Here is a 13257-nt window from a genome sequence, read left to right on the forward strand (position 1 = left end):
GCGGGCGCTGCGCATGCGTAGGCCGGGCCCGGCCGCTGCCCGCCGGCGATTCCTGGGCGCCCCAGGCTCTTCGTGCTGCATATTATAGCTGCACAGGACAAAAGCCACTCAGTATCACGGCTGGCTGCGGGAGACTTCAGACGCCGGGCAGCCTCCCAGGCCGAGGCCCGCGGCCGGCCCAGAAGTTTCCCTCCATCCGGCCCCCCACCCCACTCCGGTGCCTGGGGCTGCAGGGCTGGCGTGGGTGCGTGGGCCAGCGCCAGGGCCGGCTGGTGGGACGCCTGAGTTCCGGGGCCTGGGTGGGAATCTGGCACCGGCTTTGCCGCCTCGCGTGCGGTCACGCCAACAGCGGGGCCTTCACGCCTCAGCACCTGTCCGGTGCCCTTTGCTCCTGCCTCCACACGGGTCAGGTCACACTGCCTTAGCCCGCTTCCGCTCACTCCTCCAGCCAGTCCTCTACACTGGCCACCTGAGTTTCCTAACATTGCCCAGATCGTGTCACCCAGCCGCTCCCCCACTAGAGCCTTCACTGGCTCCCCCACTGTCTCCCGCAGCAAGTGCCTCCTCAACCTCCCAGCACGTGGTGGGCAGATGTCATCGGATGACTTTTTTTGACTCAGGCACTAGGCGGGCGGTGAGCCAAGAAGGCAGAGACCCGGGTCTGTTGGTTTCCACCTGTACCCCCAGTGCCTGGCACAGAGAAGGCAAATAGCGATATACTCGAACTGTAGCAATTTCCCCAAGGCATCTCCAGCTCCTAATGCATGGTGAGCATTCCATGAATGTTTGATGATGCTGACATGTGATGCGGGAGAGACCAGAGTAACATGCAGACATCAGGCGAAGTCATTGCTGTTGTAACTTCAGAGGTATTCACCTATCTCAGAAGGGGTTACAGGCAGCTTCTGAAGATCGAGGGGAGGGGATGCAAGGGGACTTATGCCTCCTGAGCCCTGTGGCCTGGACAGAGAGAAGCTGATGAAGGGGCAGCTGGATCAGCATGAGGAAGCCACTCCTTAGAGAAACTTAGGCAGGAGCTCAAAACGGGGAGGGCCATTTACCTGTTCGTAGTGAATGTGGGTTGGGGGCCAGGCTCTGGGGTGAGAGTTGAGCTCAAAGCTTGCCTCTCCTGAGCAGTGGGGAGAATGGTATGACTTTGTTAAATTAGCTTTTGTTAAGTGGAGCACAGGATGCTGGAAGGTGAGCAAGGTTCAACGATAGACCACAAGAGACATTGAAATGGAGAAATTGATCACTCACAGGTCCTGGAGGAAGTCCACAGCACACCTCAAGGGGTCACACGGGGAGGTCAAGGCAGAGTACAGACAGAGAGAGGCAGGACCTGGGGCGCACGCCTTTATTAGAGTCTATGGGTGGAGTGCTATGGGGTTCCCGGGCAAGGACTGGATTGGCCAATTCAAACCAAGTAATGCCGTTTTGGTAAGCCCCTGGGGCTCTTATCTAAAGGGGTACATAAGGCACACAGGCATTGGGAGGAAGTGGAGACTGCTGATCACAAGGGCTGTTAGACAAAGCCTGTCGTCAGCGTTTGTTGTGGCTCTGGGCTGCTGCTGCCAAGGGCGTGCGTGTGCGTGAAGACATTAGCAAGAGGTCTCCGCAGGCTGCGTGGCCAAAGTGGATGCAGATGCAGTACCAGGGAGAGCTGAGCAAAACTCTGGACAGGTGAATAGCACGGTGAGGCTGCCGTGGCCAAAAGCACGCGGAGGGCTGGCATAGGGCCGGGCCACAGGAGGTGCCTGTTGGGTGTTCTCTTTGATTTGTCCGTTTGGCATCCATGCCTCACAGTTAATCAACTATATTTCTTATCTTTGTGTTCCTGATGCTCTGGCCTTACAGACCCAGGGAGAGACTGCCCCTCCCTGGGCCAGCCAGTTCTTAGAGACGGCAAAGGGAGCTCATATGCAAACCAGCTACTCCCACTGCCTCTCTCCTCACACACGCCCTCCAAGCCCCCCGGCCTGGACGCCTCCCTTCCACACCCCACAGGTAAAGCCTGGCTGACTTTACCCAGCATCCCTTCCGCAAAGAGGCTCCAGCCCCCGCTGGACCAGGTGAGCCTAGTCTATGTTCTCAGTGGCCCCTGTATTTCTTCTGGAAAGCACCTAACACAGCTACAATTAAGTAGTAGATCCTACGAGCACCCATGTGATGTTTGTCCAGAGCGCCAAAGTGCCATGAGGACAGGGCAGTGGCTGGCTTACTCGGCTGACCCTCTCTGCCATGCACAGTAAGCATTCGATGTTGCTGAATGATGTTCCCACTTTGGGATTTGGGTTTCTCAGAACCGGGGAGGCAGACCTTGTAAGAGTGATCGGTGACCGCCCTCCGGGATTCTTTGCTCCTGTTTTCACCGATCCCCCACCCCAAGTTCACAAGAGCACGGGAACCACAGGCTGCCCTTCTCCCCCGGCCCCTTAGCCATCTAGCCACCTGCAAAACGCCAGCCAGCTCACACCAAACACATCCTTAAGCTCTTACCTAACGCAAGCTGGCACTCAGCACTTAAAGAGTTGACCAGGTGCCTGACATTTTAAGTAGCATTTCCCTAATCACAGAAGTAGCCCATGCTCATAGCAGAAACGGCATCCACACAAATGCACACGGGTAAAGCTGGACTCACTCACAGCCCCTCCCCCCGGGACAACCTTGCTTCTGCGTTCTGGGACTTGCTCTTCTGGTCTGAGATGTCTGTGGCTGGATAGCATGACGTGAAACAAGGTTCGTTCCGTATCTTAACAGCAATAAAGTCGCGCAACCCATCAAAGGCTCAGAAAGCAAAACCGACAAATCACTGAAGTCGTAATTAGTAAAAGTTTTCTGTGCACACAGCGGACAGTTCTGAACTGGGAGGGCTCAAATCAAAACGTGGAACGAGGCCCAGGGGTGCATTATCATAAAGCCACTTACTCAGTGAGGTGGCGGTGACTTTATTCTTCCCACGGATGGGTTATGATGATAGAATTTTCCTAAATTATAAGGAATTGGCCAGTGGTTACCTCACGTCGACTTTGGGAAACTTTTTGTTTACGATTCCAGAGGCATAACAAGAAAAGTCCCAGGTCAAGTTAACCTTGCAGAGGAACCTAAATTACGCTTTCTACCAGGGAACCGGTTTTGTCTGCTCAGGGAATGTTCAGGGCTGGTCTCCCTGTAGCTTTAGCTCCAACAACCCCTGTGATGCGGGTGCCATCATTCCCCCATTTTCCTGATGGGGAAATTGAGCAGACTGAGTTTGAAATGATTTTCAAATAAAAGGCTTTTAAAACCACTTGACGAGAAAGCACATGAAATGGAGTGCATGACAGAAAAAAAAAAAAATTACCAAAAAAAAAAAAAAAAAATGTAGACTTTGAGCCAAATCAAAATTCTAACCATGAAAGGTACAGACCTGACAATGTTTCAGGGAGCCCCTCACCAGGAGTTTGTCAAAGGTTTGAGTGTGACTGGGTGTGCGCCTTCTTGGGGGGGGGGGCGCCACAGATGAGACGTGCCCCCCCCAGTGCCACAGCCCGGTGGCCATGATGTCTTCATGTTACTAGTGATGCTGACCTCGATCACCTGGTAAGTTTGTGCTGCCAGGATCCCCCACTGTGACCTTGCTGGTTTTCCCTTTGTATTTACTAAGTATTTTGCAAGAGGTACTTTGGGACTGCACAGGTATTGTTTTGTGTTTCACCCACTTTCACTGCTAAGTTTAGCACCCACTGGTGGGGCCTCTTGCCTGTGGCAGTTATTAACAGGTGATTATCACTGTGAAGTCCTAATGGTGATTTTCCATCTCCCTCATTCCTTCCACTGTTATTAGTTGCGATTCTGCAGCTATCCATGACTCCCCGAGGGCCTTGTTGGCCTCAAGTACATGCAGCTGTGCTGTCCAGTTTGCCCAAGTCCCCACGGCTTCTCTGTCGCCTTCCTGGCCCCTGGGCACTTGCATATATCGCCCTGCCCTTTCTCGATTCTGCCCGGCGGCTGCCCTCCTCCCATTGCCCCCAACCCGGCAAAGCCTCTCCAGCGCCTTCCCCTCCCCGCGGGCTGGGCGGCGGCATGCAGGTTCCGCCGGCACCAGGGCGCACAGGAGCCACCTGTTGACACAGTCGTGGGTAACCCAGGCGGTCAATTATTAACCCGCCGCGCAGCCGGCACCAGGAAACTCGAGCCCGCGGCGAAAGCGGAGCCGGGCCCGACGGCGGCGGGAGGCGCCGGGCGCAGGGAGCCCCGTCGCCGGCCATGGATGCAGGTAAGGGCACGGGGACCCGTGCACGCTGAGCGCCCCCCCGCTCCCGCCCGGGCTCCTGGGGTCCCCGCGGCGGGCTGCGGGGCGGACGGGCGGGGAGGCCGGGGCGCGACCGGCCTAGTTCCGGAGGCTCCTTCTGCGGGGCCCCAGCCCTGCCCTGGGACGGCCCTGCCCTGGGACACCCCCGCCCCACACTGGGGGAACCAGAAGTGTGGAGGCTTCGGCCATGTCCCCGCCAGCTCTGTGGGCACCCCTGCGGGAGAGCTGCGAGGGGGGCCCTTGGCGTGGGCCAGGAGCCCCTGCGGCCCCACTTCACCCCCTCAGGGCAGGCAGCGGGCTGAGCAGTGGCAATTTGGGGGGCGTTTTCCACTCCCCTCCCCCACGCCCCGTTCTTCTTCTGGCGATGACCACGTTCGCCCCTCTGGCCAGGCTGAAGTCCCTAGAGCAAGGGTAGGGGCGACCCTGGCTAGGGGACGGGCCCCCACTGACTTAGAGGCCACCAGAGGTGGGTGGGGTGAGGGCGCCGAGCCCAAAAGACAGGGAGGCGAGGCGCGACCGCGGAAAGGTTCTCTCAGGGAGCCCCGACGGCCCCCCCAGCCCGGCTCCCCCCAGACCCCTGCACCAGGCCCGGAAGGAGGGGGCCTGGGCGGGGAACCGCGACCCTCCGAGCACCCCTCCCCCCGCGTTTTTTCCCCGTGAGTCCCAGGCTGGCTAAGGGGGGGCGGAAGGTGGCGGCCGCGGGACCCGCGGACAGTGCAGAGCCCTGCCTGGCCCCCCAACCACAACCTGTGTGTGGGGGGGATGGGGGGCACCTAGATGTCTTGTGCCACCGGCTTCCTCGCAGGAAACGGGGAAGAGGGGCGGGGTCCGGCCGGGCTCTACCAGCCGCCACTGCCCCCTCCCCCTGACCCTCGACCCTCGAGCACCTCGGCGCCGCGTCCCGCCCCCTTTCAGCTCGAGCGGCCCGCAGAGCTCCGGTGTCCGGTGTCTGGTGTCCGAGAGCCCGGGCCGCGGCCCCGCCAGCCCCGCCAGCGCAGTCGTTTGCTTCGCAGCCCCATCTCCGCGCCATCGGGTCAGGCATTGACCCTGGCGGGGCCCTGGGGAAGCTGCAGGTTTTGTTTCCCTAACTGGGGCAGAGGCTTGGCGGCCCCGCGGGCATCGCGCGCCAGCATCGCGCGCCAGCATCGCGCAGGGCCCCGCCTCCTCAGTGGATCTGCCAGCTGAGGCTCCCGTTACCTGCTGGTTACCTGCTGTGAGACTCAGAGTTCGCACCTGTGAAATGGGGAGGGAAAAAGAAAAGGGCGGGCAGGATGACCCGAGATACTGGAACGAAGCTCTCAGAACAGAGCCCGGCCGGCCGGTCGCTCTTATCCTTTTAAAACGATTGTTACAAAGTATTAGCCCCATTTTGCAGACCGGGACACGGAGGTATGGAGCGTTTAAGTCACATGCCTGTGAGGTCCCACAGCCCGAGTTCATGCGGTGGCCATGCTGGTTCGGCGTCAATGCCGGGGTCATGTCTGCGGGCGCAGGACCTGGCGTTAATTAATGCTTAATAATGGGAGCTACTGTTGACCGTGCTGTTACTGCTATTCGCTTGGACCTCTCGCCCGCCAAGCTTCATCCACTTAGCAGTCCCACGGGGACCCAGACCTGCTCGAATCATGGTATTTTCCCTGGGTATGTGTGCAGAATTGTGTTTCTGAGCCTAGGGCTCAGAAAAAAATTGGCGCTCAGAAAAAAATGTGTGGAACTGTCCGGCTGGCAGGCTGGGGCCTCTTCGTGGTTGCATATGCAGAGCTGGTTCAGGGTTTTAGGTAGCTGGGGTGCTGGGTGTGGGCTGAGAGCTTGTGAGGCAGCACGCGGTGCTGGGGAGCCCCCTGGCACAGACCCCCTTCACCCTTCCCCCACGGTGTTCCTCATGGGGGCGCTGCCTTCCTTATTTTAGAATTCCAGCCCCTGGCTGGGTGGGTGAGGTTGGGAGCTGCCCTGTTAATCCTGAGAGCATCTAACCAGGTCTCTACGGGGCTAGAGTCTGGCTGGCACCCTTACCCTCCAGTAGATCAGCCATCCCTCAGCACCCCCACCGGGGGCCTCCTGGAAGAGCCCAGCTCTCTGGATCAAACCTTACCAACTCCGAGTGTGGCCCTCACTCCCCAATAGCTGCCATGCCCCAAACTGGCCAGAACACTCCTCATTTGGGCACCTTCTAGCTTCAGACAGTAGCAGCCAATGTACCACTCGTGGCAGGCTAAGCACTTTGCAGGCACAACCCCACCCCCCAAGCCCGTGTTGTTTTTAAGGATAAGGAAACTGAGGGGGGGGGGATGGGGGGTGTAGAGCAGCACATGCAGCCAGGCCCTGGACACTCGGGGAGAGAAGGTACGAGAGGCGGAATCTGCCCTGTCACTCTTGAACGCTGCCTTCTCCGCGTGCTGTTAGTTCATTAATAACGAACTGTCTGTCCGGTATGTCGTAGATTTATAGTAAGTCTCGACGTCAGGTAAAGTCTTTCCATTTTGTTCTTCTTTTAAAAGTTGTTTTGTTTATTCTAGATGCTCTCATGATTAGCTTGTCACTTTCTACATTTAAGAAAAGCCTGCTGAAATTTTGATTGCGATTGCGGTAAATCTTATGGATGGACGTGAGAACTCTTAATCTGAGTGTTTCAGTCAACGAACATAGTGTATCTTTCTACTTATTTAGGATTTTGATTCCTCTCAGCAGTGCCTTGTAATTTTTAGTGTAGACATTTTAGCATTCATTGGTTAGATTTATTCTTAGGCATTTTCCATTACTCTGGTGCTACTGTGAACAAGATCTTAGTTTTAGCTTTATTTTGTAATCGCTGCTTGTAGATAAGAATACAGTCGATTCTGTGTATTAATCTTGTAACCTGTGGCCTTACCAAATCGATTTATTAGTTCTAGGAGTTGTAGATTTCCTGGGATTTTTCTATGTAACAATCATACCTTCTACAGTTTTACCTCTTTTCCAATCTCTATGATTTTTCTTTTTCTTTTTTTCAGGCTTTATCACTCTGGTTAAGACCAGCATAATACTAGGGAGAGGTGAACATCCTTACTTTGCTTTTGATCTTGGGGATGAAAGAGAAATAATTCGGTCTTTTAGCATTAAGTATGAGGTTAGCTGTAGGTTTTTCATGGATGCCCTTTATCAATTTGAGGACATTCTCTACTATTATTAGTTTTCTAAGAGTCTTTTGTTTTGTTTTGTTTTGCCATAAATGGGTGTCGAACTTTGTCAGACGTTTTCTCTATATTCAAATGATAGTATGTTTTTTCGCCTGTATTCTGTTAATTTGAAGAAGTATATTGACTGATTTTTGAGTATTGAACCAACCTTGCCTGCTCCGGCTTGATCATAATGTGTTTTTTATACATTGTTGGATTTAATTTGATAATATTTTATTGAGAATTTTTGTGTTTCTGTTCATGAGGGATATTGGTCTCTAATTTTCCTTTTTTGTAACTTTTTAGGTTTTGGTTTTAGGTTTATGCTGGCCTCATCAAATGAGTCGAGCAGTAATCCACCTGTTTTCAAAAACTCTGTGTAATGTTGGTGTTATTTTCGTTTTCGAGTGTTTGATAGACTTTAGCAGTGAAACCATCTGGGCATAGAGTTTTCTTTTAAAAAAAAAGGTTTTATGACAAATTTAATTTCTTTAGTAGATATAGAACTATTCAGATCCTGTTTCTTGTGCCAGTTTTCGAGAGTCGTGTTTTTCAAGAAATTTCTGTTTTATCTACACTGTCAGACTTGCTGGTGTCAGGTTGCCATGGTGCTCTCTCGACACCCGTTTGGTGACCTGTGATGATTACCCCTTTTTCATTCCCGACGTGGTTGCTGTGTCCTCTTTTTTCTTGATAAGTCTATCTTCAGGTTTGTCCATTTTGTCAAGTGTTCAAAGAACCATGTTTTGGCTTCGTTAATCTTCTCTGTTGTCTGATTTCTATTTCAACAATTTTTGTTCTTGCCTCTATCATTTTCATCCTTCTGTTTACTCTGAGTTTACTTCGCTGACTTTTTCCCAGCGTTCTAGGGTGGCGCCTCGGGTCACTGATCTGGGATCTTCGTTTCCTAAGGCGATCGTTTAAAGTTCTGTCTCCCTCCACGAACCGCGTTAGCTGCGTCCCACACATTCTGATGCATCGTTTCCTGCTGTCATTCAGTTCAGAATACTTTCTAATTTGCCTTGGGATTTTAGTTTTGATATATGAATTCTTTAGAAATGTGCCAATTTCCAGATAGTTGGTATTTCCCTAGATATATCATTGCTGTTGGTTTCTAATTGAATTCTGTTGTGGTCAGAGAGTCCAGCTGGAATACTTTCAAATCCTCTTAACGCTGAGACTTGCTTTGTGGCCCAGCACAGGACCTATCTTGGTGAATGTGCCCTTAGGTCCTTGGAAAACATGGTACTGGCAGTTGTTGGATGTAGTATTCTATAAATACGAGTTGCATCGAGATGGTCTATAGCAGGGGTCCCCAACCTCCGGGCCCGCAGACCGGTATCGGTCCCTGGCCTGCTAGGAACCAGGCTGCACAGCAGGAGGTGAGCAGTGGGTGAGTGGGCGAAGTTTCATCTGTATCTGCAGCCGCTCCCCAGCGCCAGCATCACCGCCTCAGGTCAGCAGGCATCAGATTTTCATAGGAGCCCCGGTCCCTGGTGCCTGGGGACCACTGGTTTATAGTATTGTTCAGGTTATCTACAACCTTACTGATGTTTTGTCTAATCATTCTATCGATCGCTATAAGAAAGGTATTAAAATCTTCTACGATCATTGTATATTTCGTTTCTCCCTTTAACTGTCAGTTTTTGTTTTATGTGTATTGAAGCTCTGCTCCTAAGCACATAAGCATTTATAATTATTATCCCTGCCTGGTGAGTTGTCCCTTTTATCAATGCGAAGTGTTCCTCTTTATCGCTGGTAACGCTCTCTCTCTCTTGGTCTGTTTGGTCTGATATGAACAGAGCCAACTCCTGCCCTTTTCGCCTGCTGTTCGTACAGCATAGCTTTTTCCACCCATTGACTTTCGCTTGTGTCTTTTATACTTAACATGTGTCTCCTGTAGGTCGCTTATAGGTCTCGGTTTTTATTCATTCTGTCGATCTCTGCTTCTTAATGGGAATATTTAAACCGCCGACTTAAAAAAAGTTTATTTGATAGGTGTAAAGTACATTGGTTAGACATTTATGTCGTTGATGCAGTGACCACCCCGCTGATTACTCTGCCACCCCTCTGGCTCTCCACCTGGCCCTTACAATGCTATTGACTCTATTCCCCATGCCGTACTCCTCAGCCCTGTGACTTTTGTAACTACTAATCTGTACCTTTGTCGCCCACCCCGCCCCCTCCCCTCTGTCAGTCACCAGATTATCCTCCGCATCAGCGAGTCTGTAGGTTTTCGTTTGTTCCTTTTGTTCTTCAGAGTCCACGTATACGTGAAATCGTGTGGTATTTGTCTTTCTCTGTCTGACTTACTCCACTCAGCGTAAAAACCTCTAGGTCCATCCATGTCGTTGCGAATGGTAGGATTTCATTTTTTTTATGGCTAATATTCCGTTGTATATACGAACTGTAGCTTCTGTGCCCAGGCACCTGTGGATGGGCGCGTAGGTTGCTTCCATGTCCTGGCTGTTGTGAATAGCGCTGCCATGAACTTGGGGGGGGGGTGCGCACAGAGTGTTACCAATCAGTGATTTGGTTTTCTTTGGATCAATACCCAGAAGTGCAACCTCTGGGTCAAAAGCCAGTTTCATTTTTCATTTTGTGAGGACCCTCCAGACTGTTTTCCATAGTGGCTGTGCCAGCGTGCGATCCCACCACCCGTGCATGAGGGGCCCCTCATCTCCAAGCCCTCACCGACACAGTCTTTTGATTTTTGATGATGGCCATTCTGACAGGTGTGAGGTGATAGCTCATTGTGGTTTTAATTTGCATTCCTCTGACGAGTAGTGATCTTGAGCATCTTTTCATATGTCTATTGGCCGTTTCTATTTCCTCTTTGGAGAAATGCCCATTCAGGTCTTCTGCCCCAGACCATCAGCGTTAAATGTCATTATTGACATGGTTGCATTTAAGTCTATAATGTTCTTGTTGTTTTCTCTTTGTCCCCTGTTTTGTTCCTCTGGTCTCCTTCCGTGTCCTTCCCGTCCTCCACCCTGCCTTTTTTGGGTATTATTTGCATATTTTTTAGTATTCTATTTTAACTTCTCTCATGGTGTTTTGGCTCCATATCGTCCTGTTATTTTTTTTAGTGGTTGCTCTAGGGATTACAACACATCCCTAACTTTCCACAGTCTACTTAGAGCGAATATTGCTTCCCTTCCAGTAAACTATAGAACCGAAGGTCCCTTTACTCTGACCCCATCTGTGCATGTCTGTTAAGCGCACGTGGTGTAATGGATCATCTAAACCGATGTTTCCTTACTGACTTTTCTATTTGGCTGGTGTATCCATTGCTGTGAGTGTGGCATTAAAGTCCTCTCCTATTATTGGAATACTGTCTATTTCTCCCTTTAGGGCTGCTAATATTTACTTGGTATGTTTAGGTGTTCTGATGTCGGGTGCATAAATATTTATAAATGTTGTGTTCTCTTGTTGGATCAACCTCGTCACTATGTCATGCCCTTCTTTGCGTCTTATTATCATCTTTGCTTTAAAGTCTATTTTGTCTGCTGTAACCACTCAGGCTTTCTTTGGGTTTCCATTTGCATTGACTGTTTCTCCATCTTTCACGTCCAGTCTGTCCCGGCATCTAAAGTGAGTCTCTTGTAGGCAGCGCGTAGATGGGTCTTGTGTCTTCATCTATTTAGACACTCACTCTATGTCTTTCATGTAGATCATTTAGTCCATTTACATTTAAAGTAATTATTGGTGGGTACGCACTCGTTGCCATTGGAAATTGTTTTCTGGCTGTTTTAATGATGCAGTTTTCAGTCTTTCTGGTGCTGGTTTAAGTCTGTTCCTGCACGTGCGGCTTGAGGGCGAGTCCGGGAGGGACTTGAGTGGGTCCCATCTTGAGAGACAAACCATCCCAGTTTGCCTGGGACTACGGGGTTTTCCAGGATGTGAGATTCTCAGTAATAAATCTGAGGAAGTCCTGAGCACACTGACGTACATTGGTCACCCCAGTTCACATACGCAACGAGGGGATCCCCTCCTGCAGGCCTTCTCTTTGAGATCCCCCTCATTCTTTCCATTCTTTCCCGGTTTCTCTGGCCAGACTTACAGGGTTTCTGGTGTCTAGCTGCCCATTCTGCTCTTTCCACCACGTGGCTCTGGAGCCAGAGCTTCGGATTTTGAGGGAAACAAAAGAAAAAAGGAGAAACGCCCCCTCAAAGGTCGCCTCTCTGCCTTTGACCCCATTCCACAACCTGTCAGCTTTTGTTCACTCTTCAGTGACTTTGGATAGTTTCTTTTGGTATTCTGTCTAAAGTTTTCAGTTTTAATCAGGCGAGATAATAGGCTTTTTTACAACTGGTGAAATATATGCAAAGCTCACCCTTAGCGGTTCGCAGGTGCGCAGTTCAGGGGCATTGGGAGCATGCGCACTGCCCTGCAGCCACCGCCACCCTCCATCCGCAGAACGTCTCGTCCGCCAAAGCTGAAACTCTGTCCCCAGTAGACACTCACTCCTCATCCCTCCCAGCCCCTGGTCACCTGGACAAATGGTTTTTAAAGCCTCTGTTTGCAAGATGTGTATCAGGCGGACGCCCATGGCAGGCCTGCGAGGGGCAGGGGCCCCCAGCGAGGAGGTGGGTGGGGAGCTCTCAGGTGCTCAGCACTTCTTGCCACTGGGGATCCCTCCCCACAGTGACTCCTGGCCTCTGACTCTACCCAGCGGCTCTGCTGGGGGCTGGGAGGATAGGGGTTGGGCTGGGGATGGGAGGGGGTGGTTTTGGCCAGCCCTCTCCCCCATCACCTGCGCCCTCACTGTTACGTCTGTTTTACTCACCTTTCCACCTTTGAGTATCCTAAGGAGACTTAGGAAACGAACTTCCAAAACCAGGCCCTGGGCTGCCCATTCCTGCAGTGGGGCCTTGAATGCCGGCCCAGGTCCAGGGGGTCCACCCAGGACCCTCCTCCAGGCCGTCCTCTGGTACCTGCCTGTGCCTAGAGGTGCCCAGCTGTCAGGATGTTCTCAGGAGGTACAGGGACTTTTGGACTTGTTGAGACCTGCTCAGGGGTCTCCAGAGTTTATCACGTGGCTGCTGGGGGCCAGGGTCAGGGCTGGAGCCCCGCTTCAAGCCGCTCCTGTCCTTTCCCGGCCCCTCCCCCACCCTCACTCAGGTTTTGTTCCCTCTAGGCCTCTGTAGGCACTTGGTTCTTATTGACCTTCTGGCTCTTTGAGGTCACTCAATTAGCCAGTTTCTGAGAACTTCTGAGCATCCCAGCTTCCCAGCCAAGAATCTGATTGGCTCAGCTCATCTCCTGGTCCAGCCCCCCAGGAACCGAGTCTCAGGCCAGACTCTCAGGGGGGCTGCCCCTGGGCGATGTTCCTGTCTTGGTCCAATCTGCTATGGTGGGGGCGGGACTACATCCCAGCAGAGGCAATCTGGACCAAGGGCCAGCGGGCAGGGACAAGGCCTCCGTGCCCTTGCAGCTGGCCTCGCACTGGCCCTGTGGCCACCAGCAAGGCGCTTCCCCTCTCTGAGCCTGTTTTCCTGTCCGTCTTTGCCCTTTGGGTAAACGGCCTTCGAGGGCCCAGCTTGGAGAGGCTCCAGCGCCGGGAGGCGTCGCCATCGCGTGGGCCTTGACTTTCTCCTTGGAGGGATTCGGCGGGGTTGGCGGGGGAGCAGTCCCACTTGGCTCGCGGTGGCCTCTCGGGGTTCATGACACCTGCCATTTCTTCGCAGGAGCAGAAACGAAGGGGGGCAGTGGCCCTGCGGTGCCTGAGGACCCCCGGGGCCCTGAGCTCCCGCAGCTCCCACGCCGCCCGCAGCTCCTGGATGAGGACGGAGCGCCCAGCGAGCG

The sequence above is a fragment of the Pteropus alecto genome, unplaced genomic scaffold (assembly GCF_000325575.1).
Source record: "Pteropus alecto unplaced genomic scaffold, ASM32557v1 scaffold67, whole genome shotgun sequence".
NCBI lineage: Eukaryota > Metazoa > Chordata > Mammalia > Chiroptera > Pteropodidae > Pteropus > Pteropus alecto.